Source organism: Oncorhynchus kisutch, linkage group LG15, assembly GCF_002021735.2.
Source record: "Oncorhynchus kisutch isolate 150728-3 linkage group LG15, Okis_V2, whole genome shotgun sequence".
Taxonomy (NCBI): domain Eukaryota; kingdom Metazoa; phylum Chordata; class Actinopteri; order Salmoniformes; family Salmonidae; genus Oncorhynchus; species Oncorhynchus kisutch.
In genome coordinates, this window is record NC_034188.2 from 1357957 (window position 1) to 1383729 (window position 25773).

The window sequence follows — 25773 nt, forward strand, 5'->3', positions numbered from 1 at the left end:
ACCTAGGTACGGTGGGTTAACACCTACGTACGGTGGATTAACACCTAGGTACGGTGGATTAACACCTAGGTACGGTGGATTAACACCTAGGTACGGTGGGTTAACACCTAGGTACGGTGGGTTAACACCTAGGTACGGTGGGTTAACACCTAGGTACGGTGGATTAACACCTAGGTACGGTGGATTAACACCTAGGTACGGTGGATTAACACCTAGGTACGGTGGATTAACACCTAGGTACGGTGGGTTAACACCTAGGTACGGTGGGTTAACACCTAGGTACGGTGGATTAACACCTAGGTACGGTGGATTAACACCTAGGTACGGTGGGTTAACACCTATGTACGGTGGATATGCATATTGTTGATAGCATTTGAAAGGAAAGACTTTGAAGTGTGTGGAAATGTGAAATTAATGTCTGCCTTGTTTCGGGGCAGAAGGACAGATTTCTACCTCATCAGCTCAGGAATTCGATCTGGCATCCTTTCAGTTTTTAGTCCAATGCTCTAACCACTAGGCTACCTGCCACCCCAAAATGTGTAAACTTACATTTTTTATTACCATATCATTTGGCACATTTGGGAAGACTTGATTTTTATTTATTTATTTATTTATTTATTTTACCTTTATTTAACCAGGTAGGCAAGTTGAGAACAAGTTCTCATTTACAATTGCGACCTGGCCAAGATAAAGCAAAGCAGTTCAACAGATAAAACGACACAGAGTTACACATGGAGTAAAAACAAACATACAGTCAATAATGCAGTGATACAAAATATTGTCCAGTATTGCAATGCTTCACTGGATCAATCTGAAACTTTGCACATACACTGCTGCCATCTAGTGGCCGAAATCTAAATTGAGCCTAAACTGCAACATTATATTATGGCCTTTCTCTTGCATTTCAAAGATTGAAAATCCATGTTTTTTGTTTGTATTATCTTCTACCAGATCTAATGTGTTATATTCTTCTACATTAATTTCACATTTCCACAAACTTCAAAGTGTTTCCTTTCAAATGGTATCAAAAATATGCATATCCTTGCTTCAGGTCCTGAGCTATAGGCAGTTAGATTTGGGTATGTTATTTTAGGTGAAAATTGAAGAAAAAAAGTGTTCGATTTTTAAAGTGTGTGAGTTTGAGCATGTCTCCATTAGGCCTATGGATATTTTTTTTTATCATCATGAATTAGATTGAGCAATAAAAGCCCCACTGTTATTCCATAGTCTGGGATCCACACTATGCAGCTGTTATTCCATAGTCTGGGATCCACACTATGCAGCTGTTATTCTATAGTCTGGGATCCACACTATACAGCTGTTATTCCATAGGCTGGGATCCACACTATGCAGCTGTTATTCCATAGTCTGGGATCCACACTATGCAGCTGTTATTCCATAGGCTGGGATCCACACTATGCAGCTGTTATTCCATAGTCTGGGATCCACACTATGCAGCTGTTATTCCATAGGCTGGGATCCACACTATGCAGCTGTTATTCCATAGTCTGGGATCCACACTATGCAGCTGTTGCAACAACGCATTTTTCACTGGCTGTCCATTAGTTTCAAAAACAAGGATTGATAGGCAGCTTAAACTTCTTGATTTCAACCATTATTGTGTTCAAATACACATTTAGATTTGTGAACACCCATCCACAACAACCACAACAACCACAGTCCACAAGGAGCAAATAGCTAAATGAGAGAGCAGCAGTGTGATTCACATCAATGTGCTATGTAGATATCAATAGTAAGTGATATCCGTATCACCTTAGACTACACCACTGCTGTCATCCTGTGGCGGCAGGGTAGCCTAGTGGTTAAAGCGTTGGACTAGTCACCGGAAGTTTGCAAGTTCAAACCCCCGAGTTGACAAAATACAAATCTGTCATTCTGCCCCTGAACAGGCAGTTAACCCATCATTGAAAATATGATTTTTTTCATAACTGATTTGCCTAAAGGTAAAATAAAAAAGAAATCCTTATCTCAAAGCGTTTATTCAAGTTGGATAATATTTGGATGCTGACAGCAGTCGCACCATTGGAAGACAGTAGCCTATGAAAGCCTATTCCTGCCCTTTTCCCGCGATCCATTAAACACATTTGGTGTGTCATCATAGTGGAAGAAACTTAAACTCTCGCCTTTTTTCAATGCTGATTTGAATGTCAATCAGAAAACAGAGTAGTGTCTCAGATTTTTTTTTCTGAATTTGAAAGTAATCCTCGAAGTAATCATCTAGTTTTTCAAAAGTAAAACATAAATAGAAAATATCTACAATCTGGTTACAATATTTTTGCTGGTAACGTAACGGATTACAGTTACCGTTTTTTTGGTAATCCATTACTCCCCAACCTTGAATAGGAACCATCCAATTGGCCAGCTTTCCGGGCCCTCCGGGAAGGCAGATACGATACGGATATCACTTATTACTGATATCTCATAGAGCATTGGTGTGAATCACACTGCTGCTCTCTCATTTAGTTATTTGCTCCTTACGAATTGCGGTTGTTGTTGATGGCTGTTCACAAATCTAAATGTGTATTTGAACCCGATGATTGTATTCAACTAGTATGAATACCTGTAACTGATCTGGTGTGATGATGTGATGGCATACTAATTTATACTAACTAAAGATCAATGTATAGCTGTTAGACACCAACCCCCTTCACTGAGTCTACCATTCTGCTCCCCTGTCTGCTACGGAACAGAAACAAAGCAGCTGACAATATGAGAGAAGATATGTTGTTTATGTTTTGGCCGCCTCTATCTCCAGCTCCAACTAAACAGGAAACCAGGAAGACGTGTTGCAGTCAATCAGTCAGCCACCACACTGCAACACCCACCGCAGGGCCAGCAGTAGAGCAACATCAGCCAGCTAGCAGCAGGAACACAGTAGAGCAACGTCAGCCAGCTAGCAGCAGGACCACAGTAGAGCAACGTCAGCCAGCTAGCAGCAGGACCACAGTAGAGCAACGTCAGCCAGCTAGCAGCACGACCACAGTAGAGCAACGTCAGCCAGCTAGCAGCAGGACCACAGTAGAGCAACGTCAGCCAGCTAGCAGCAGGACCACAGTAGAGCAACGTCAGCCAGCTAGCAGCAGGACCACAGTAGAGCAACGTCAGCCAGCTAGCAGCAGGACCACAGTAGAGCAACATCAGCCAGCTAGCAGCAGGACCACAGTAGAGCAACGTCAGCCAGCTAGCAGCAGGACCACAGTAGAGCAACGTCAGCCAGCTAGCAGCAGGGCTACAGTAGATCAACGTCAGCCAGCTAGCAGCAGGACCACAGTAGAGCAACGTCAGCCAGCTAGCAGCAGGGCCACAGTAGATCAACGTCAGCCAGCTAGCAGCAGGACCACAGTAGAGTAACGTCAGCCAGCTAGCAGCAGGACCACAGTAGAGCAACGTCAGCCAGCTAGCAGCAGGACCACAGTAGAGCAACGTCAGCCAGCTAGCAGCAGGACCAGCAGTAGAGCAACGTCAGCCAGCTAGCAGCAGGACCACAGTAGAGTAACGTCAGCCAGCTAGCAGCAGGGCCACAGTAGAGCAACGTCAGCCAGCTAGCAGCAGGACCACAGTAGAGCAACGTCAGCCAGCTAGCAGCAGGACCAGCAGTAGAGCAACGTCAGCCAGCTAGCAGCAGGACCACAGTAGAGCAACGTCAGCCAGCTAGCAGCAGGGCCACAGTAGAGCAACGTCAGCCAGCTAGCAGCAGGACCACAGTAGAGCAACGTCAGCCAGCTAGCAGCAGGACCACAGTAGAGTAACGTCAGCCAGCTAGCAGCAGGACCACAGTAGAGCATCGTCAGCCAGCTAGCAGCAGGACCACAGTAGAGCAACGTCAGCCAGCTAGCAGCAGGGCCACAGTAGAGCAACGTCAGCCAGCTAGCAGCAGGATCACAGTAGAGCAACGTCAGCCAGCTAGCAGCAGGGCCACAGTAGAGCAACGTCAGCCAGCTAGCAGCAGGATCACAGTAGAGCAACGTCAGCCAGCTAGCAGCAGGACCAGCCCCAACTATGAATGAGCAGTCTTTCTGGCCATACAGTGAGGGAAAAAAGTATTTGATCCCCTGCTGATTTTGTACGTTTGCCCACTGACAAAGAAATGATCCGTCTATCATTTTAATAGTAGGTTTATTTGAACAGTGAGAGACAGAATAACAACAAAACAATCCAGAAAAACGCATGTGAAAATTTTTATAAATTGATTAAATTGATCTCTGCCTCTAACCCTATTACAGGGGCTGTCACTGGCTTACTGGGGCTCTCTCATACCGTCCCTGGGAGGAGTGCGTCACCTGAGTGGGTTGAGTCAATGATGTGGTCATCCTGTCTGGGTTGGCGCCCCCCCCCCCTTGGGTTGTGCCGTGGCTGAGATCTTTGTGGGCTATACTCAGCCTTGTCTCGGGATGGTAAGTTGGTGGTTGAAGATATCCCTCTAGTGGTGTGGGGGCTGTGCTTTGGCAAAGTGGGTGGGGTTATATCCTTCCTGTTTGGCCCTGTCCGGGGGTGTCCTCGGATGGGGCCACAGTGTCTCCTGACCCCTCCTGTCTCAGCCTCCAGTATTTATGCTGCAGTAGTTTATGTGTCGGGGGGCTAGGGTCAGTTTGTTATATCTGGAGTACTTCTCCTGTCCTATTCGGTGTCGTGTGTGAATTTAAGTGTGCTCTCTCTAATTCTCTCTTTCTTTCTCTCTCTTGGAGGACCTGAGCCCTAGGACCATGCCTCAGGACTACCTGACATGATGACATTTTGGCCTTTCTAGGGAGTTTTTCCTAGCCACCGTGCTTCTACACCTGCATTGCTTGCTGTTTGGGGTTTTAGGCTGGATTTCTGTACAGAACTTTGAGATATCAGCTGATGTACGAAGGGCTATATAAATAAATTGGATTTGATTTGATTAGCATTTTAATGAGGGAAATAAGAATTTGACCCCTCTGCAAAACATGACTTAGTATGACTTAGACATTTCTTGTAGTTGGCCACCAGGTTTGCACACATCTCAGGAGGGATTTTGTCCCACTCCTCTTTGCAGATCTTCTCCAAGTCATTAAGGTTTCGAGGCTGACGTTTGGCAACTTGAACCTTCAACTCCCTCCACAGATTTTCTATGGGATTAAGGTCTGGAGACTGGCTAGGTCACTCCAGGACCTTAATGTTCTTCTTCTTGAGCCACTCCTTTGTTGCCTTGGCCGTGTGTTTTGGGTCATTGTCATGCTGGAATACCCATCCACGACCCATTTCAATGCTCTGGTTGAGGGAAGGAGGTTCTCACCCAAGATTTGACGGTACATGGCCCCATCCATCGTCCCTTTGATGCAGTGAAGTTGTCCAGTCCCCTTAGCAGAAAAACACCCCCAAAGCATTATGTTTCCACCATGTTTGACGATGTGGATGGTGTTCTTGGGGTCATAGGCAGCATTCCTCCTCCTCCAAACACGGCGAGTTGAGTTGATGCCAAAGAGCTCCATTTTGGTCTCATCTGACCACAACACTTTCACCCAGTTGTCCTCTGAATCATTCAGATGTTCATTGGCAAACTTCAGACGGGCATGTATATGTGCTTTCTTGAGCAGGGAGACCTTGCGGGCGCTGCAGGATTTCAGTCCTTCACAGCGTATTGTGTTACCAATTGTTTTTTTGGTGACTATGGTCCCAGCTGCCTTGAGATCATTGACAAGATCCTCCCGTGTAGTTCTGGGCTGTTTCCTCACCGTTCTCATGATCATTGCAACTCCACGAGGTGAGATCTTGCATCGAGCCCCAGGCCGAGGGAGATTGACAGTTCCTTTGTGTTTCTTCCCTTTGCGAATAATCGCACCAACTGTTGTCACCTTCTCACCAAGCTGCTTGGCGATGGTCTTGTAGCCCATTCCAGCCTTGTGTAGGTCTACAATCTTGTCCCTGACATCCTTGAAGAGTTCTTTGGTCTTGGCCATGGTGGAGAATTTGGAATCTGATTGATTGATTGCTTCTGTGGACAGGTGTCTTTTATACAGATAACAAGCTGAGATTAGGAGCACTCCCTTCAAGAGTGTGCTCCTAATCTCAGCTCGTTACCTGTATAAAAGACAACTGGGAGCCAGTAATCTTTCTGATTGATTGGGGGTCAAATACTTATTTCCTGCATTAAAATGCTAATCAATTTATAACATTTTTTACATGCGTTTTTCTGGATTTTTGTTGTTGTTATTCTGTCTCTCACTGTTCAAATAAACCTACCATTAAAATTATAGACTGATCATTTTTTTGTCAGTGGGCAAACATACAAAATCAGCAGGGGATCAAATACTTTATCCCTCACTGTACCTCCATGCCTGAGCCTGTACGCTAATTAAAACAGAGGTTAAAATAACATGAGGAGGAGAGCAGAGACGAGGAGGAGGCTGCATGCTAATTAAAACAGAGGTTAAAATAACATGAGGAGGAGAGCAGAGACGAGGAGGAGGCTGCATGCTAATTAAAACAGAGGTTAAAATAACATGAGGAGGAGAGCAGAGACGAGGAGGAGGCTGCATGCTAATTAAAACAGAGGTTAAAATAACATGAGGAGGAGAGCAGAGACGAGGAGGAGGCTGCATGCTAATTAAAACAGAGGTTAAAATAACATGAGGAGGAGAGCAGAGATGAGGAGGAGAGCAGAGACGAGGAGGAGGCTGCATGCTAATTAAAACAGACATTAAAATAACATGAGGAGGAGGCTGCATGCTAATTAAAACAGACATTAAAATAACATGAGGAGGAGAGCAGAGATGAGGAGGAGGCTGCATGCTAATTAAAACAGAGGTTAAAATAACATGAGGAGGAGAGCAGAGACGAGGAGGAGGCTGCATGCTAATTAAAACAGAGGTTAAAATAACATGAGGAGGAGAGCAGAGACGAGGAGGAGGCTGCATGCTAATTAAAACAGAGGTTAAAATAACATGAGGAGGAGAGCAGAGACGAGGAGGAGGCTGCATGCTAATTAAAACAGACATTAAAATAACATGAGGAGGAGAGCAGAGACGAGGAGGAGAGCAGAGATGAGGAGGAGAGCAGAGATGAGGAGGAGAGCAGAGATGAGGAGGAGGCTGCATGCTAATTAAAACAGACGTTAAAATAACATGAGGAGGAGAGCAGAGACGAGGAGGAGAGCAGAGACGAGGAGGAGGCTGCATGCTAATTAAAACAGACGTTAAAATAACATGAGGAGGAGAGCAGAGACGAGGAGGAGAGCAGAGACGAGGAGGAGGCTGCATGCTAATTAAAACAGACATTAAAATAACATGAGGAGGAGAGCAGAGATGAGGAGGAGGCTGCATGCTAATTAAAACAGACATTAAAATAACATGAGGAGGAGAGCAGAGACGAGGAGGAGAGCAGAGACGAGGAGGAGAGCAGAGATGAGGAGGAGGCTGCATGCTAATTAAAACAGACATTAAAATAACATGAGGAGGAGAGCAGAGACGAGGAGGAGAGCAGAGATGAGGAGGAGAGCAGAGATGAGGAGGAGAGCAGAGATGAGGAGGAGGCTGCATGCTAATTAAAACAGACATTAAAATAACATGAGGAGGAGAGCAGAGACGAGGAGGAGAGCAGAGACGAGGAGGAGAGCAGAGACGAGGAGGAGGCTGCATGCTAATTAAAACAGACATTAAAATAACATGAGGAGGAGAGCAGAGATGAGGAGGAGAGCAGAGATGAGGAGGAGAGCAGAGACGCGGAGGAGAGCAGAGATGAGGAGGAGAGCAGAGATGAGGAGGAGAGCAGAGATGAGGAGGAGAGCAGAGATGAGGAGGAGAGCAGAGATGAGGAGGAGAGCAGAGACGAGGAGGAGAGCAGAGATGAGGAGGAGAGCAGAGATGAGGAGGAGGTTGCATGCTAATTAAAACAGACATTAAAATAACATGAGGAGGAGAGCAGAGATGAGGAGGAGAGCAGAGATGAGGAGGAGAGCAGAGATGAGGAGGAGAGCAGAGATGAGGAGGAGAGCAGAGACGAGGAGGAGGGCAGAGATGAGGAGGAGAGCAGAGATGAGGAGGAGGGCAGAGATGAGAGGAGGCTGTATCTGTAAGAGGCTTGAAAACAGTGAAGGGATATTTGAGCATTTTGTTGTGATTGTAGCAGCATATTGCAGAACTTATCAGTTCTTATCAGTTCTTAGGCCTACCGATTAGAATAATCACTAGTCACAAGCCAACTCTCTTCAGAAAGCAGCGTTCAAAATATTATTTTAATGTTTATATTGACTCCATAAACATTATTACTAAACTCAGCAAGTCACTAATATTACATTGTCACCATACAGGCTGGATCACAAATATGTCAAACCTTTGCAACAGTTACACCATAAAAACGGAATAAAACTCAAATAATTTACATGAAATTCTATAAAACAGCAAACTGCTCACAAATGTTGAATATTTTTTTCCAGTCCAGATGTTTTTTTCTTTGCTTATTTGTGTTTTGCACAACAACACAACACTCTCACAACAACACAACACTCTCACAACAACACAACACTCTCACAACAACACAACACTCTCACAACAACACAACACTCTCACAACAACACAACACTCTCACAACAACACAACACTCTCACAACAACACAACACTCTCACAACAACACAACACTCTCACAACAACACAACACTCTCACAACAACACAACACTCTCACAACAACACAACACTCTCACAACAACACAACACTCTCACAACAACACAACACTCTCACAACAACACAACACTCTCACAACAACACAACACTCTCACAACAACATAACACTCTCATAACAACACAACACTCTCACAACAACACAACACTCTCACAACAACACAACACTCTCACAACAACACAACACTCTCACAACAACACAACACTCTCACAACAACACAACACTCTCACAACAACACAACACTCTCACAACAACACAACACTCTCATAACAAGAGCAATATCTTATTATTTCAAACTCCCATCAAAATGGAGATATTTCACATTGTTGTTTCTTTCATATCTGGGTTTTTAAACCCAGAAGCATTGTATTGTACATCCTTTCCACTGCCTGTACAGGGGGATGAACGGTTACTCACACACAAATACTTCACAGCACTTTCTAAGAAAAATATACACTTACAAAATATGTTACAAATTGGCACACAAAAAATATACAAGATTTTGCTGTGTCAAGAGTCCTTCGAGACCCTTCTGGTAACAACTCTAGGCAGTATCATCATGTAATCATATAAAGCTACATATTCTGGCAACCAAATGATCACAAAGTAAAATCCCAATCAAATGTATTTAAGTAATGAATAACTACATCAAACATAACAGAATAATAATAATATAATATACATTCATCAAGAGGGTCAGTAGTCTAGTTTGCATTTCTTTCCTGTCATTTCTGGAAGTAATCAAAGCCAAAGTCTAAATGATAATGTTGATGCTTCATAGCACCATGAGGAGGAGGCAGCTCAACAGTGGTGGTTTACAAAACAAGAGAGAAGAAGAAACATCAGAAGTTACATTCAATTAGATAGGGACAGAATGACACAAGGCAAACTAAACGGACGGCCTTGTGGCACAATGTGTGGTTATATCCCATCAGTTGGTTCACCTGCTCCTATACCTGACATAGCTGGTTCACCTGCTCCTACTGTATACCTGACATAGCTGGTTCACCTGCTCCTACTGTATACCTGACATAGCTGGTTCACCTGCTCCTACTGTATACCTGACATAGCTGGTTCACCTGCTCCTATACCTGACATAGCTGGTTCACCTGCTCCTACTGTATACCTGACATAGCTGGTTCACCTGCTCCTATACCTGACATGATAGAGAGAATAAAACAGAAAGAGAGAGAGAGAGAGAGGAGAGAGAGAGAGAGAGAAGAGAGAGAGAGAGAGGAGAGAGAGAGAGGAGAGAGAGAGAGAGAGAGAGAGAGAGGAGAAGAGAGGGAGAGAGAGAGAGAGAGAGAGAGAGAGAGAGAGAGAGAGAGAGAGAGAGAGAGAGGGGGGGGGGAGAGAGAGAGAGAGAGAGAGAGGGGAGAGAGGGGGAGACAAAGAGAGAGAGATATGAAGGAGAGAGAGGAGAGAGAGAGAGAGAGAGAGAGAGGGAGAGAGGGGAGACAAAGAGAGAGAGATAGAAGGAGAGAGAGGAGAGAGAGAAAGAGGAGAGAGAGAGGAGAGAGAGAGACAGAGAGAGAGGGGGGAGAAAGAGGAGAGAGAGAGAGAGACGAGAGAGGAGAGAGAGAGAGAGAGAGAGAGGAGAGAGAGAGAGAGAGAGAGAGAGAGGAGAGAGGAGAGAGAGAGACAGAGAGAGAGGGGGGGAGAAATAGGAGAGAGAGAGAGAGAGAGAGGGGGGGGGGGAGAAAGAGGAGAGAGAGAAGGATATAGGGAATTTGATTATGCTTGATGAAGTTTCCTGTAGCATGTGACGTAATCAATTCCCAATATCACCTGTACTGTAATATCAATCAGGTAGACCATGTGATCATGCAGAGCAAAAGTAGTTTGTTTTGTCACAGTGTGTTGACAATAACTCTCCAACTATCTGACAGAGAGAGGGGGAGGAGAGAAAGAAGAGAGAGAGAGAGAGAGAGAGAGAGTGAGAGAGAGATGGAGAGAGAGAGAGTGGGAGAGAGAGATGGAGAGAGATGGAGAGGGAGAGAGAGAGAGGGAAATGGAGAGAGAGAGAGAGCGAGAGAGAGAGAGAGAGAGAGGAGAGAGAGAGGGGGATTGAGAGAGAGAGAGAACGGGGGGGGGGCAGAAGATAAGAGATTCACATCTCTATCTGGATGTGTTAATGTGTTTGTTTATCAGTTCCACAAATATACAAGTTGTTTATAAAGAAATCAGTGAAGCAAAGGATTGCAATGACATACAGTATACTGCAGTGTTCTGCAGATGACATAACCACCAGCTGTCTGTCTGTCATACACAGTCTGCATCTACTTCAGGCTAGTTAGTTACCCATCTTTCTCAACAGTCTGCCTCTACTTCAGGCTAGTTAGTTACCCATCTTTCTCAACAGTCTGCCTCTACTTCAGACTAGTTTGTTACCCATCTTTCTCAACAGTCTGCCTCTACTTCAGGCTAGTTAGTTACCCATCTTTCTCAACAGTCTGCCTCTACTTCAGACTAGTTTGTTACCCATCTTTCTCAACAGTCTGCCTCTACTTCAGTCTAGTCAGTTACCCATCTTTCTCAGCAGTCTGCCTCTACTTCAGGCTAGTTAGTTACCCATCTTTCTCAACAGTCTGCCTCTACTTCAGACTAGTTTGTTACCCATCTTTCTCAGCAGTCTGCCTCTACTTCAGGCTAGTTAGTTACCCATCTTTCTCAACAGTCTGCCTCTACTTCAGACTAGTTAGTTACCCATCTTTCTCAGCACCAGGCTCAAAACAGTTCTTATCAGACTGAGTAAGTGATTCAGATCTGTATATGTTAATTGATTTGTCAGTAGATTAAAAAACATGAGCTGGCAAACACCCAGAAAAATAATTTTGTGTGGAGGTGCTGACTAACGGCGAATAAACTATAAACTCTCAAAATAAAGAGAGTCGCATTCCATATATAACCTCCCAGTAATTTATTGGGTTTTTACCAACATTTCAGCATCACTATAGTGTCTCAGTACCTGAAGTCAAGGACAGGAAATCACTGAAAGAATGGATCGCAATGACTTATTTTCCCGTCATGTAAACTTCAGTAAATATTTGTAAACACAGTCTGACAAAGAGATGAAGAGAGAGGGAGGGAGAGAGAGAGAGAGAGAGAGAGAGAGAGAGAGAGAGACAGAGAGAGAGACAGAGAGAGAGACAGAGAGAGAGAGAGAGAGAGAGAGAGAGAGAGAGAGAGAGAGAGAGAGAGACAGAGAGAGAGACAGAGAGAGAGAGAGAGAGAGAGAGAGAGAGAGAGAGGGAGGGGGATCTCTACTATAAGTTAATTATCTTGTAACCTATCTGTCTTGTGTAGATTTAAGGCGTACATTCGATGTACAGATTTAAGGAGTACCCTTCCTGTAATAGTTACACCAGGTGTTGTTCCTGCTAGATTAGAGTTGGAGGAATAACCTGCAGGACGGTACCTCTCCAGGAACAAGGTGAAAGCTCCCTGAGCTACAGAGAGTTATGGAGAAACAGAGAGATTTAACTGGGACGTTGTTTCTGCTTTCCAGAGAATCTAACCAATACATATAAATACGAGCCAGGTGTCCTCGGATGGGGTTATATCCTTCCTGTTTGGCCCTGTCCGGGGGTGTCCTCGGATGGGGTTATATCCTTCCTGTTTGGCCCTGTCCGGGGGTGTCCTCGGATGGGGTTATATCCTTCCTGTTTGGCCCTGTCCGGAGGTGTCCTCGGATGGGGTTATATCCTTCCTGTTTGGCCCTGTCCGGGGGTGTCCTCGGATGGGGTTATATCCTTCCTGTTTGGCCCTGTCCGGGGGTGTCCTCGGATGGGGTTATATCCTTCCTGTTTGGCCCTGTCCGGGGGTGTCCTCGGATGGGGTTATATCCTTCCTGTTTGGCCCTGTCCGGAGGTGTCCTCGGATGGGGTTATATCCTTCCTGTTTGGCCCTGTCCGGAGGTGTCCTCGGATGGGGTTATATCCTTCCTGTTTGGCCCTGTCCGGAGGTGTCCTCGGATGGGGTTATATCCTTCCTGTTTGGCCCTGTTCGGAGGTGTCCTCGGATGGGGTTATATCCTTCCTGTTTGGCCCTGTCCGGGGGTGTCCTCGGATGGGGTTATATCCTTCCTGTTTGGCCCTGTCCGGGGGTGTCCTCGGATGGGGTTATATCCTTCCTGTTTGGCCCTGTCCGGGGGTGTCCTCGGATGGGGTCATATCCTTCCTGTTTGGCCCTGTCCGGGGGTGTCCTCGGATGGGGTTATATCCTTCCTGTTTGGCCCTGTCCGGGGGTGTCCTCGGATGGGGTTATATCCTTCCTGTTTGGCCCTGTCCGGGGGTGTCCTCGGATGGGGTTATATCCTTCCTGTTTGGCCCTGTCCGGAGGTGTCCTCGGATGGGGTTATATCCTTCCTGTTTGGCCCTGTCCGGAGGTGTCCTCGGATGGGGTTATATCCTTCCTGTTTGGCCCTGTCCGGAGGTGTCCTCGGATGGGGTTATATCCTTCCTGTTTGGCCCTGTCCGGAGGTGTCCTCGGATGGGGTTATATCCTTCCTGTTTGGCCCTGTCCGGGGGTGTCCTCGGATGGGGTTATATCCTTCCTGTTTGGCCCTGTCCGGGGGTGTCCTCGGATGGGGTTATATCCTTCCTGTTTGGCCCTGTCCGGAGGTGTCCTCGGATGGGGTTATATCCTTCCTGTTTGGCCCTGTCCGGGGGTGTCCTCGGATGGGGTTATATCCTTCCTGTTTGGCCCTGTCCGGGGGTGTCCTCGGATGGGGTTATATCCTTCCTGTTTGGCCCTGTCCGGAGGTGTCCTCGGATGGGGTTATATCCTTCCTGTTTGGCCCTGTCCGGAGGTGTCCTCGGATGGGGTTATATCCTTCCTGTTTGGCCCTGTCCGGAGGTGTCCTCGGATGGGGTTATATCCTTCCTGTTTGGCCCTGTCCGGGGGTGTCCTCGGATGGGGTTATATCCTTCCTGTTTGGCCCTGTCCGGAGGTGTCCTCGGATGGGGTTATATCCTTCCTGTTTGGCCCTGTCCGGGGGTGTCCTCGGATGGGGTTATATCCTTCCTGTTTGGCCCTGTCCGGGGGTGTCCTCGGATGGGGTTATATCCTTCCTGTTTGGCCCTGTCCGGGGGTGTCCTCGGATGGGGTTATATCCTTCCTGTTTGGCCCTGTCCGGAGGTGTCCTCGGATGGGGTTATATCCTTCCTGTTTGGCCCTGTCCGGGGGTGTCCTCGGATGGGGTTATATCCTTCCTGTTTGGCCCTGTCCGGGGGTGTCCTCGGATGGGGTTATATCCTTCCTGTTTGGCCCTGTCCGGAGGTGTCCTCGGATGGGGTTATATCCTTCCTGTTTGGCCCTGTCCGGAGGTGTCCTCGGATGGGGTTATATCCTTCCTGTTTGGCCCTGTCCGGAGGTGTCCTCGGATGGGGTTATATCCTTCCTGTTTGGCCCTGTCCGGGGGTGTCCTCGGATGGGGTTATATCCTTCCTGTTTGGCCCTGTCCGGAGGTGTCCTCGGATGGCGTTATATCCTTCCTGTTTGGCCCTGTCCGGAGGTGTCCTCGGATGGGGCCACAGTGTCTCCTGACCCCTCCTGTCTCAGCCTCCAGTATTTATGCTGCAGTAGTTTATGTGTCGGGGGGCTGGGGTCAGTTTGTTATATCTGGAGTACTTCTCCTGTCCTATTCGGTGTCCTGTGTGAATCTAAGTGTGCATTCTCTAATTCTCTCCTTCTCTCTTTCTTTCTCTCTCTCGGAGGACCTGAGCCCTAGGACCATGCCCCAGGACTACCTGACATGATGACTCCTTGCTGTCCCCAGTCCACCTGGCCATGCTGCTGTTCCAGTTTCAACTGACCTGAGCCCTAGGACCATGCCCCAGGACTACCTGACATGATGACTCCTTGCTGTCCCCAGTCCACCTGGCCATGCTGCTGCTCCAGTTTCAACTTCCACTTGACTGTGCTGCTGCTCCAGTTTCAACTGTTCTGCCTTATTATTATTCGACCATGCTGGTCATTTATGAACATTTGAACATCTTGGCCATGTTCTGTTATAATCTCCACCCGGCACAGCCAGAAGAGGACTGGCCACCCCACATAGCCTGGTTCCTCTCTAGGTTTCTTCCTAGGTATTGGCCTTTCTAGGGAGTTTTTCCTAGCCACCGTGCTTCTACACCTGCATTGCTTGCTGTTTGGGGTTTTAGGCTGGGTTTCTGTACAGCACTTTGAGATATCAGCTGATGTACGAAGGGCTATATAAATAAATTTGATTTGATTTGATTTGATATAAATACGAGCCAGGTTCCATTTTGAGAGTGATTTCTGAATGTTCTTCACCATGCAATGAGGTGTAAAGGCAGCTAATGACTCCATAGAGTAGAATGTAATTAGTCTGAATGGTCCTGAGTAACAGAGGCAATGTCCCAAATGACACCCTGCTCCCTGTATACTACCAAGGTCCTATGGGCCCTGGTCAAATGACACCCTGTTCCCTGTATACTACCAAGGTCCTATGGGCCCCGGTCAAATGACACCCGGTGTCACCCTGGTCAAATGACACCCGGTTCCCTGTATACTACCAAGGGGTGTCAAATGACACCCTGTTCCCTGTTTACTACCAAGGTCCTATGGGCCCTGGTCAAATGACACCCTGTTCCCTGTATACTACCAAGGTCCTATGGGCCCTGGTCAAATGACACCCTGTTCCCTGTTTACTACCAAGGTCCTATGGGCCCTGGTCAATTGACACCCTGTTCCCTGTATACTACCAAGGTCCTATGGGCCCTGGTCAAATGACACCCTGTTCGCTGTTTACTACCAAGGTCCTATGGGCCCTGGTCAAATGACACTCTGTTCCCTGTTTGCTACCAAGGTCCTATGGGCCCTGGCCAGAAGTAGTGCACTATAGAGAAGAGGCTGAGGGCCATTTGTGACGCACCCAGCCAGAGAGAGACACTGGGACGCACAGAGCTTCTTCTGTCCATAACAGTGTCATTAAATAACATTCCAACCGTTCAACCTGATAATGTGATCACTGTGACAGGAAGGAAGTGATCTGATCTCACTACTAACAGACTCAGCAAATATGTCAGAAATAAATCCCATGTACCCCTGGCATAGCACATCGCTGTCCAACGAATGAAAACATCTTATCTCCAAAACATAATTTTTTCAGGAAATGGAGAACCCACTGAAACTTCAGAAGCTATTTAAATAATAATAATGGTCCTGTAGTTCTGGAATGTTCAGAGAACACTGAGGGGGGTTACTGCTTTCAATATGTTCAGAGAACACTGAGGGGAGTTACTGCTTTCAATACGTTCAGAGAACACTGAGGGGAGTTACTGCTTTCAATACGTTCAGAGAACACTGAGGGGGGTTACTGCTTTCAATACGTTCAGAGAACACTGAGGGGAGTTACTGCTTTCAATACGTTCAGAGAACACTGAGGGGGGTTACTGCTTTCAATACGTTCAGAGAACACTGAGGGGAGTTACTGCTTTCAATACGTTCAGAGAACACTGAGGGGAGTTACTGCTTTCAATACGTTCAGAGAACACTGAGGGGAGTTACTGCTTTCAATACGTTCAGAGAACACTGAGGGGGGTTACTGCTTTCAATACGTTCAGAGAACACTGAGGGGAGTTACTGCTTTCAATACGTTCAGAGAACACTGAGGGGAGTTACTGCTTTCAATACGTTCAGAGAACACTGAGGGGAGTTACTGCTTTCAATACGTTCAGAGAACACTGAGGGGAGTTACTGCTTTCAATACGTTCAGAGAACACTGAGGGGAGTTACTGCTTTCAATACGTTCAGAGAACACTGAGGGGAGTTACTGCTTTCAATACGTTCAGAGAACACTGAGGGGAGTTACTGCTTTCAATACGTTCAGAGAACACTGAGGGGAGTTACTGCTTTCAATACGTTCAGAGAACACTGAGGGGAGTTACTGCTTTCAATACGTTCAGAGAACACTGAGGGGAGTTACTGCTTTCAATACGTTCAGAGAACACTGAGGGGAGTTACTGCTTTCAATACGTTCAGAGAACACTGAGGGGAGTTACTGCTTTCAATACATGTACAAAAATGAAAAGTTCCAAGATTCATATCTGACAGAGAAGTGGAGTTAACTATATGTGATTACAACCTAATTCCTATATAGTGCACTACTTTTGACCAGGGCCATTGGGTTATATAGGGAATAGCGTGCCATTTGGGACTCATCCAGTGTCTGAGATATCATTGTTTTGATAGAGAATGTTTTAGAGTCAAATACAACGCAATGCTATGTAATAAATGGTGGAATGAAGTGGTGCTGACCCCCTTTAACATCTCATATGGAATGGTAGAATGAAGTGGTGCTGACCCCCTTTAACATCTCATATGGAATGGTAGAATGAAGTGGTGCTGACCCCCTTTAACATCTCATATTGAATGGTGGAATGAAGTGGTGCTGACCCCATTTAACATCTCATATGGAATGGTAGAATGAAGTGGTGCTGACCCCCTTTAACATCTCATATGGAATGGTAGAATGAAGTGGTGCTGACCCCCTTTAACATCTCATATTGAATGGCAATAGGAGTCGTAGCTGCTGGAAATGCTTCCATTGATTTCTACTAGTGTATATCCCAATTGTTTATTTCCTTCCTAAATGCTTACGTTGTGATGAGGTCGTGCCCTCTGAATCGATGCATGGCTGCAACACAACTCACTGCTGTCAGTAATACAACACCTTGAACGTCCTGATACAACATGACTATGGAATGAAGCACTCTGCTGTCTATCTGACATGATTACCTCTGTGAGCAGCCAGCCAACCAGAGCATTCGATATTCACAATGGATAAAGAAAACGAAACAGCCAATATCCGCTCTGTATTCTATACATCTATACTCTATAGTCTCTGTATTCTACACATCTATACTCTATAGTCTCTGTATTCTACACGGAACAAAAATATAAACTCAACATGTACAGTTTTGATCCCATGTTTTATGAGCTGAAATAAAAGATCCCAGAAATGTTTCAGACACACAAAAAGCTAATTTCTCTAAATGTTGTGCACATATTTGTTTACATCCCTGTTAGTGAACATTTCTCATTTGCCAAGATAAACCATCCTCCTGACAGGTGTGGCATATCAAGAAGCTAATTAAACAGCATGATCATTACACAGGTGCACCTTGTGCTGGGGATAATAAAAGTCCACCCTAAAATGTGCAGTTTTTTCACACAACAAAATTCCACAGATGTCTGTGGGGATCATACAACCCTTTTGTGGGAAAATCTTATTCTGATTGGCTGGGCATGGCTCCCAAGTGGGTGGGCCTATAGCTGCGCCCCTGCCCAGTCATGTGAAATCCATAGATTAGAGCCTAATGAATCGATTTCAATTGACTGATTTCCTTATATGAACTGTAACTCTGTAAAATATTTGAGAATATTGCATGTTGCGTTTATATTGTTGTTCAGTATAAATATAAGACATCATCTTTACCTTTTGGCACATTGATTTTGAAGATTAAAATAATTCTCATTTTTTTGCAGATAGTGCATGGAGCTGTACAACAACATAGACAAAAATACTCTGATAGTGGACGGAGCACTGTGAACATCTATAAATGTCTCGTTAGAACGACCAGCTCCTTTTAAAAACCTCCAGGAGAAACAGAACAGTAAAGAACAGGAGAATTACAAGCTCATTCCAAAATTAAGAAAATTAAGAAATTAAGACAAAATGCTAATTTGATATGTTATCGATACAAAAATGGTCCGATCTTGTGTTGAAGATGTCTTGGGTTTATACAAGGGGAGGGGCTCAGAAGAGAGAGGGGTGTTATGGGGGGTTGTAGTTTTTCCTCTTGAACTGAGCCAGGCAGTGTCTATCTGAAGGACAGCGACAACAAGACGGCCATATTCTGCCTACGAAACAGAGGGGCGGGGGGAGGTTGAAGGTCACTGAAAGCATGTATTTACCTTCCTTCAGAAGGGAGATAATACACAATTTGGGCCTGCAAGGTTCACTGAGATAATACACAACTTAGTCCAGCAAGGTTCACTGAGATAATACACAACTTAGTCCAGCAAGGTTCACTGAGATAATACACAACTTAGTCCAGCAAGGTTCACTGAGATAATACACAACTTAGTCCAGCAAGGTTCACTGAGATAATACACAACTTAGTCCAGCAAGGTTCACTGAGATAATACACAAACAAAACACAGTTCCTACAAAGGCTTCATATTTTTTCTGACAAAAAGTGAAACAACCAGGAAAGAAAAGACTAAGCAGAAACAAACAGCCTGTTAGTTTGTTTCAAACCTCAATAAAGCTGGACACAATCACTCAATACGTAGTTTGTAAAGAAGAACTACAAGAATGTTTCTCATGCAGATATTACGGTCCTCTTCAGGGGGATAAAGGAAGTGGGGGAGTCTGGGTAATGTAGTCATCATGCAGCTCTAGCATTGCAGCATCAGTGGTGCTGGGAGAAGAGGGGGCGCTGAGCAGGTAGTGGGGGGGACGGGAGGCTGAGCAGGTAGTGGGGGGGACGGGAGGCTGAGCAGGTAGTGGGGGGAGATAGGGAGGTGGGAGGAGGAAGGGGGGCTGAGCAGGTAGTGGGGGGGACAGGAGGCTGAGCAGGTAGTGAGGGGAGATAGGGAGGTGGGAGGAGGAAGGGGGGCTGAGTAGGTAGTGAGGGGAGATAGGGAGGTGGGAGGAGGAAGGGGGGCTGAGTAGGTAGTGAGGGGAGATAGGGGGGTGGGAGGAGGAAGGGGGGCTGATCTAGTATTTGGGGGGACGGGAGGCTGAGCAGGTAGTGAGGGGAGATAGGGGGGTGGGAGGAGGAAGGGGGGCTTAGTAGGTAGTGAGGGGAGATAGGGGGGTGGGAGGAGGAAGGGGGGCTGATCTAGTATTGGGGGGGACTTGAGGCTGAGCAGGTAGTGGGGGGAGATAGGGGGGTGGGAGGAGGAAGGGGGGCTGAGTAGGTAGTGGGGGGGGACGGGAGGCTAAGCAGAGGGGAGATAGGGGGGTGGGGGGAGAAAGGGGGGCTGAGTAGGTAGTGAGGGGAGATAGGGGGGTGAGAGGAGGAAGGGGGGCTGAGTAGGTAGTGAGGGGAGATAGGGGGGGTGGGAGGAGGAAGGGGGGCTGATCTAGTATTGGGGGGGACTTGAGGCTGAGCAGGTAGTGAGGGGAGATAGGGGGGTGGGAGGAGGAAGGGGGGCTGAGTAGGTAGTGAGGGGAAATAGGGGGGTGGGAGGAGGAAGGGGAGCTGAGCAGGTAGTGGACAGAGATAGGGGGTTGGGAGGAGGAAGGGGAGCTGAGTAGGTAGTGGACGGAGATAGGGGGGGGTGGTAGGGAGGGCAACAGCATCAGATGACAAAATATTACCTCAGTTTCTCAAAAGAGACCATGAGGGCCAAGTCCTTGTTTGGGTTCCTCTCCGCTCCCCCTCGCTTGCCCTTCACAGTCTCTATGTTTGGGAACTTGGCACTGGTCTTGTGACGGTACAGTTTTTTGTGCGTGGGGCCTGGGCTAATAGAGTTGGGTTTGTCGAACATGTTGCAGCCCAGAGCGAGCTGGGGGAAGATGGGGTGGGAGGTGTTAAACTTGGCCTGGTTCTTCCCCACCTTGCCCCTGGCCTTCCTGCCCCGTCCGACCCCCACGGAGCCTGCTCCCTTCTTGCCCCCCCTCCCCTGGAGGATGTGGAGGGTCTTCATGTTGAGGCTGTTGGTGTCGGGCGGCAGGTCGCCCTCCAGCGGGTCCCACTGAGGCTCCATGGACTCCATCATGAACCTCTGGACCTCCGCCATGCCGGACACAATGTTGGACAGGATGTTGGATGGCTCCTCAAACTCCTGCTGCTCCTTCCCTTCCCCCAGGCTGGTGTTCCCCTCCGACCAGCCCCTAGGCCCGGTGCTGCTACCAGACCAGTCCCCAGTGCTACCGTGGCTGTGGGGCTGAAGGTTCCCCCCCGCCTGCGCCTGGCCCTTGGCAGCCTTCCCCTCCAGCATGGCTTTGATCTTCTTAGAAGAGCGGCTCTGTCTAGGCATCTTCACCTTCTCTGTCTTGGATGCTCTGGGGGCCCGGCCTCTCTTAGGCCCCTGCTGTCCCCCTGCTGCCACTGTAGCCTGTTTATAACCTGCTTTCCTCTTAGAGCGGGTGTTCTTCCCCCCCTCCCCCTCTCCGTTGAATGAGGGCCGCCCCTCCACCCCGTGCTGCTCCGCCTGCTGCATGATGTCACAGTTCCACTTCGCCTCCCTGCTGATGTCACATCCTGTCACATGATCCTGGTACTCCGGGGCTTTGCCTCCTGTCCTCATCTCCCACCCCGTCACCTGGGGGGAGAGGTTGGGGGTCTCCGGGGGCGACAGCTCGGACAGGGAGGAGTGTCTGAACTTGTCGGGGGTGAAGTTTGAAATGTCGAGGAGGTCTGAGGACTCTCTGAGGGGGGTGATGGGGTGACCTATGTTCTCCAGGGTCTGCTGGAACAACACTGTGGGGCTGCAGTGCTGCAGGTAGCTGTCTCTCCTCTCCTCCATCTCCCCTCCTCCCTCACGCTGTTCCCCAAAGCTCTGAGAGCTGTAGTTGGAGGAGCAGGCAGACAAGGAGCCCACAGAGTCATAGCTGATCAGACATCCATGGTCTGAGCAGAGAGAGCCTCGCTGGTACTGCACCAGCCCCAGACAGACACCTGACTGACACACCTGCAGCTCCTGCAGCCCCATCACGTCCCCCTCCACAAGGTAACTCTTCTCGTACAGCAGTCTGTCAGTCTCTGATCCCTGCTGGCTGTAGTCCGACCCAGACCCCGACCCAGGCAGGCCGTCCGTCAAGGGCAGGAACCCGCTGGAAAGGAGAGTGGTGTCGGGGCCAAAGCCCCCCTGGCTGTGGGGGTAGCTGGGGCAGAGATGGGGCTGGTGGTTCCACATGGAGGGGGGGAAGCTGGGACAGTTTTGGGGGGACTGTTGGAGCTCTGACTCGGAGGGAGGGGAGAGGACACAGCTCTGGACTAGCTGCAGGGAGGAAAACGGTTTCTCCTCTTGAGAGAGACCTGGGGGATAGTTCTGCCTGGGGGTCTGTTTCTCCTCTAGAGAGAGACCAGGGGGATAGTTCTGCCTGGGGGGCTGTTTCTCCTCTAGAGAGAGACCTGGGGGATAGTTCTGCCTGGGGGGCTGTTTCTCCTCTAGAGAGAGACCTAGGGGATAGTTCTGCCTTGGGGGCTGTTTCTCCTCTAGAGAGAGACCTGGGGGATAGTTCTGCCTGGGGGGCTGTTTCTCCTCTAGAGAGAGACCTGGGGGATAGTTCTGCGTGGGGGGATGCTGGGGGTAGTAGGTGATACCTACCCTCCTGGAGGAGTCTGAGGAATCTAGTAGGGTCTGCAGGTACCCCCCTGGGATCACTGACACCTCTTCCTCCCTCTCCCCAGAAGTTACAGCTTGGTCAGAAGAGATGAGGACAGAGGCGCAGGAGGAGGTGAAGGGGAATGTCTGCTGGTTGGTAGGATCCAGGGAGGAGAAAGGGGGTCTGGGTGTGTTAGAGCTGATGTCTGCCACTCGTAAGCTGCCAGCAGGCTCCTGGTTGGTTAACACCCCAGCATCAGCAGCAGTACAGGCATCCGCCGCTCCATTCATCACGCTCCCCCCCTCCGCTCTTCCACCTGCTCCTCCCTCTTTCATTGTCTTGTTACTGCTCAGCCTGGCTTGGCTCTTGAATTTCCTTATCCTCCCTGTTTTCCCTCCTCCCGTCCTCCTCCCATCCCTCTCCTCTCTCTCCTGGGTGCGGCTCCTCTTGGCTGTTCCGGTGTGTGTGATGTCCTGTGGTTCTAACGATGCTCTTCCCACTCCCCCCTCCTCTGTAGTAACAGCCTGATCAGAGACAGAGGGGGTAGAACCTGAGTCCTGAGCTGCTGCTGATCCCTCCCCTGTCTGGGGGATCCTCTGGACACACAGCCTGTTGGCTATCTTGTATTTCCGTTTGGGGTGCATGGAACTAAAGGGGCGGTGGCGGCGCCTGTTCAGATGCTGTTTATCTCTGGACGCTAGCCGCAGCTGCTCCTCCCGCTCCCTCCTCCTCTCCTGCCAGAAGTCTTTCAGTGGAGACAGAGAGGAGTAGTGGTTCTCCCCGGCAGGGTCCAGGCTCACGGCAGCGTCCCCGGCAGGGTCCAGCCTGCCCAGATTCACAGACATGCGTCTCTGTCCTTTGAAGCGGTTGATGATTATGTACTTGGTGATGACTGGCGGCTCCTTCCGGGAGAATTTCCGTCTCTTCTTGGGGCACCAGTCCACATCCTCCTCCCTCTGTTCCGCCGGAACGTTCTCTCTCTTCTCCGTGGCGATTCTCTCGGTCTTGTCGTGGCTGTCGATGGAGTCGACGTCGTACAGGTAGTCGTCACTGTAGTGGACCTTCCTTTTGGAGCGCAGGCCGTAGTCCAGAGGGTCAGAGGGTCTCCTGGAACCCCTGGGCACACTTCCTCCTCCCCTCCTCTGGCCCGGCTGCACCTCCTGCAGGGTGTCCGAGGAGGTGCAGGAGGACTCATCGCTGTACTCCGCATCCTCCTCGACTGAGTTTCTGAACTCCAGCAAGTAGTTGACAGAGGAGGTGGAGGAGAGGGGTGAACCCTGGGACCCCTGAGACCCCACTAGGGGACTAACATCCCCCACCTTCCCACCCTCCTCCCCCACCACAAGGCTCAGCTCCTCAGCTTTACCCTCCTCCCCTGTCCTCCTCCCCCCTTCTCCTCCTTCTCCATCCTCCCTCTTGGCACAGTTGACCAGGACAGAGGGGAAGAAGTTGAACTGTGTGTCCTCCTGCAGGACGTTGGTCTTCTCTCTCATGTTGTCCTGGAAGGACTCGTAGCGGATCTTTAGAGAACACATTTCGCTGCTCAGAGCTGAGTCCTCATCGTCGTCGTCAAACAGGTTGTCAACGTCGTCTTCGGAGAACAGGTTGACTGACAGGTCGGTCTTAGAGCACAGGTCCAGCAGCTCCATCTTGGACTCACTGATAAACGACTCGAAGTAACCCCAGTCCTGACCCGAATTGGCCAGAAGGACCTCCTCACCGCTGACCTTGTCCGATAGCAGAACCTCCTCCCCTTTCACTTTGTCCAATAAGAGGACCTCCTCTCTGTTCACTTTGTCCAATAGCAACACTTCCCCCCTGCTGACCTTGTCCAATAGCAGCACCTCCTCCCCTTTCACTTTGTCCAATAAGAGGACCTCCTCTCTGTTCATCTTGTCCAATAGCAACACTTCCTCCCTGGGGACCTTGTCCAATAGCAGCCCCTCCTCCCCGTTCACTTTGTCCAATAAGAGGACCGCCTCTCTGTTCATCTTGTCCAATAGCAACACTTCCTCCCTGGGGACCTTGTCCAATAGCAGCACCTTATCCCCATTCACTTTGTCCAATAGCAACACTCCCCCCCCCGTTGACCTTGTCCAATAGCAGCATTTCCTCCACATTCACTTTGTCCAATAGGAGGCCCTCCTCTCTGTTCATCTTGTCCAATAGGAGGTCCTCCTCTCTGTTCATCTTGTCCAATAGGAGGCCCTCATACAGATTCTTGGTCGTGGGATCCTCTGCTTCTGTCTTCTCTCTGTTGTCTCCTGTCTTGTCGTTAGCGGTAACGAGGGCGGTAGTGAGGGCGGTGGCATGGCAGGTTTTGGTCATGGAGAAGCTGAGAAGCTGGTCTGGCAGGAGCGGCTCCCCGAGGACCTCTATGACCTCCCCAGCCTGGCTCAGACATGGGATATTGATGCTGCGGATGTCAGAGATAGGGCAGGAAGTGGCCTCCAAGTCCTGGTGGCTTACCAGCCCTGCCTCGCGGTCAAGGTCAGGAGTCGTGGGGCCGGGGTCATGGATAGGAGCGGGGTCATGGATAGGGGCAGGGTCATGGATAGGGGCGGGGTCATGGATAGGGGCGGGGTCCCGGGTCTCGATGAAGCACCCAAGGCAGGTGGGCGTGGCCTGTAGAAGACACTCCTCTGTCAGATAGGACACACCCCCCAACTCCATCATGGTGGGGGGGGGGGGGGGGGGGTGAGTGGTGAGGCAGGGGCAGGGGGAGGCAGGGGGAGGCAGGGGCAGGGGGGAGGCAGGGACAGGGGGAGGCAGGGACAGGCAGGGGCAGGGGGAGGCAGGGGCAGGCAGGGGCAGGGGGGAGGCAGGGACAGGCAGGGGCAGGGGGGAAGCAGGGACAGGCAGGGGCAGGCAGAGGCAGGGGGGAGGCAGAGGCAGGGGGGAGGCAGGGGGGAGGCAGGGGGGAGGCAGGGGGGAGGCAGGGACAGGCAAAGGCAGGGGGGAGGCAGGGGCAGGGGGAGGAAGGGGGAGGCAGGCGCAGGGGTCAGGCAGGGGCAGGGGGAGGCAGGGGGGAGGCAGGGACAGGGGGAGGCAGGGCAGGTGGGATGCAGGAGTAAGACAGGGCAGGGGGGAGGCAGGGGCAGGGGGGAGGCAGGACAGGGGGGAGGCAGGAGTCAGGCAGGGCAGGGGCTCAGAAATGCACGACTGCAGGGGGAGAGAGGGAGCTGGGCCACTCTCTGCAGCAGGCGGAGGAAGAGGGGAGGAGGATAGGATGGTAGAGATAAAGGGAGGACGGCAACATGGATGGCCACACCACACAGCCTCAGGTCTCCTCTCTGCTGACACAACACTCCTAGGGGACAGAACAGAAACAACAGTCTCAGAATCAGTAACCAGAAGGACACAGTCAGACAGAACAGAAAACATCAGGGAGACAACATCAGTCTGCAGATAGATTCAGACAGAACAGAAAACAACAGTCTGCAGATAGATTCAGACAGAACAGAAAACAACATCAGTCTGCAGATAGATTCAGACAGAACAGAAAACATCAGGGAGACAACATCAGTCTGCAGATAGATTCAGACAGAACAGAAAACATCAGGGAGACAACATCAGACTGCAGATAGATTCAGACAGAACAGAAAACATCAGGGAGACAACATCAGTCTGCAGATAGATTCAGACAGAACAGAAAACATCAGGGAGACAACATCAGTCTGCAGATAGATTCAGACAGAACAGAAAACAACATCAGTCTGCAGATAGATTCAGACAGAACAGAAAACATCAGGGAGACAACATCAGACTGCAGATAGATTCAGACAGAACAGAAAACATCAGGG

General features: G+C 49.2%; 1 pseudogene; it reads right to left on the reverse strand.

Moving 5' to 3' along the window:
- Positions 1-19854: 19854 nt before the first annotated feature.
- On the reverse strand, positions 19855-24633 carry LOC109880726 (neurite extension and migration factor pseudogene; annotated as a pseudogene).
- Positions 24634-25773: the final 1140 nt, after the last annotated feature.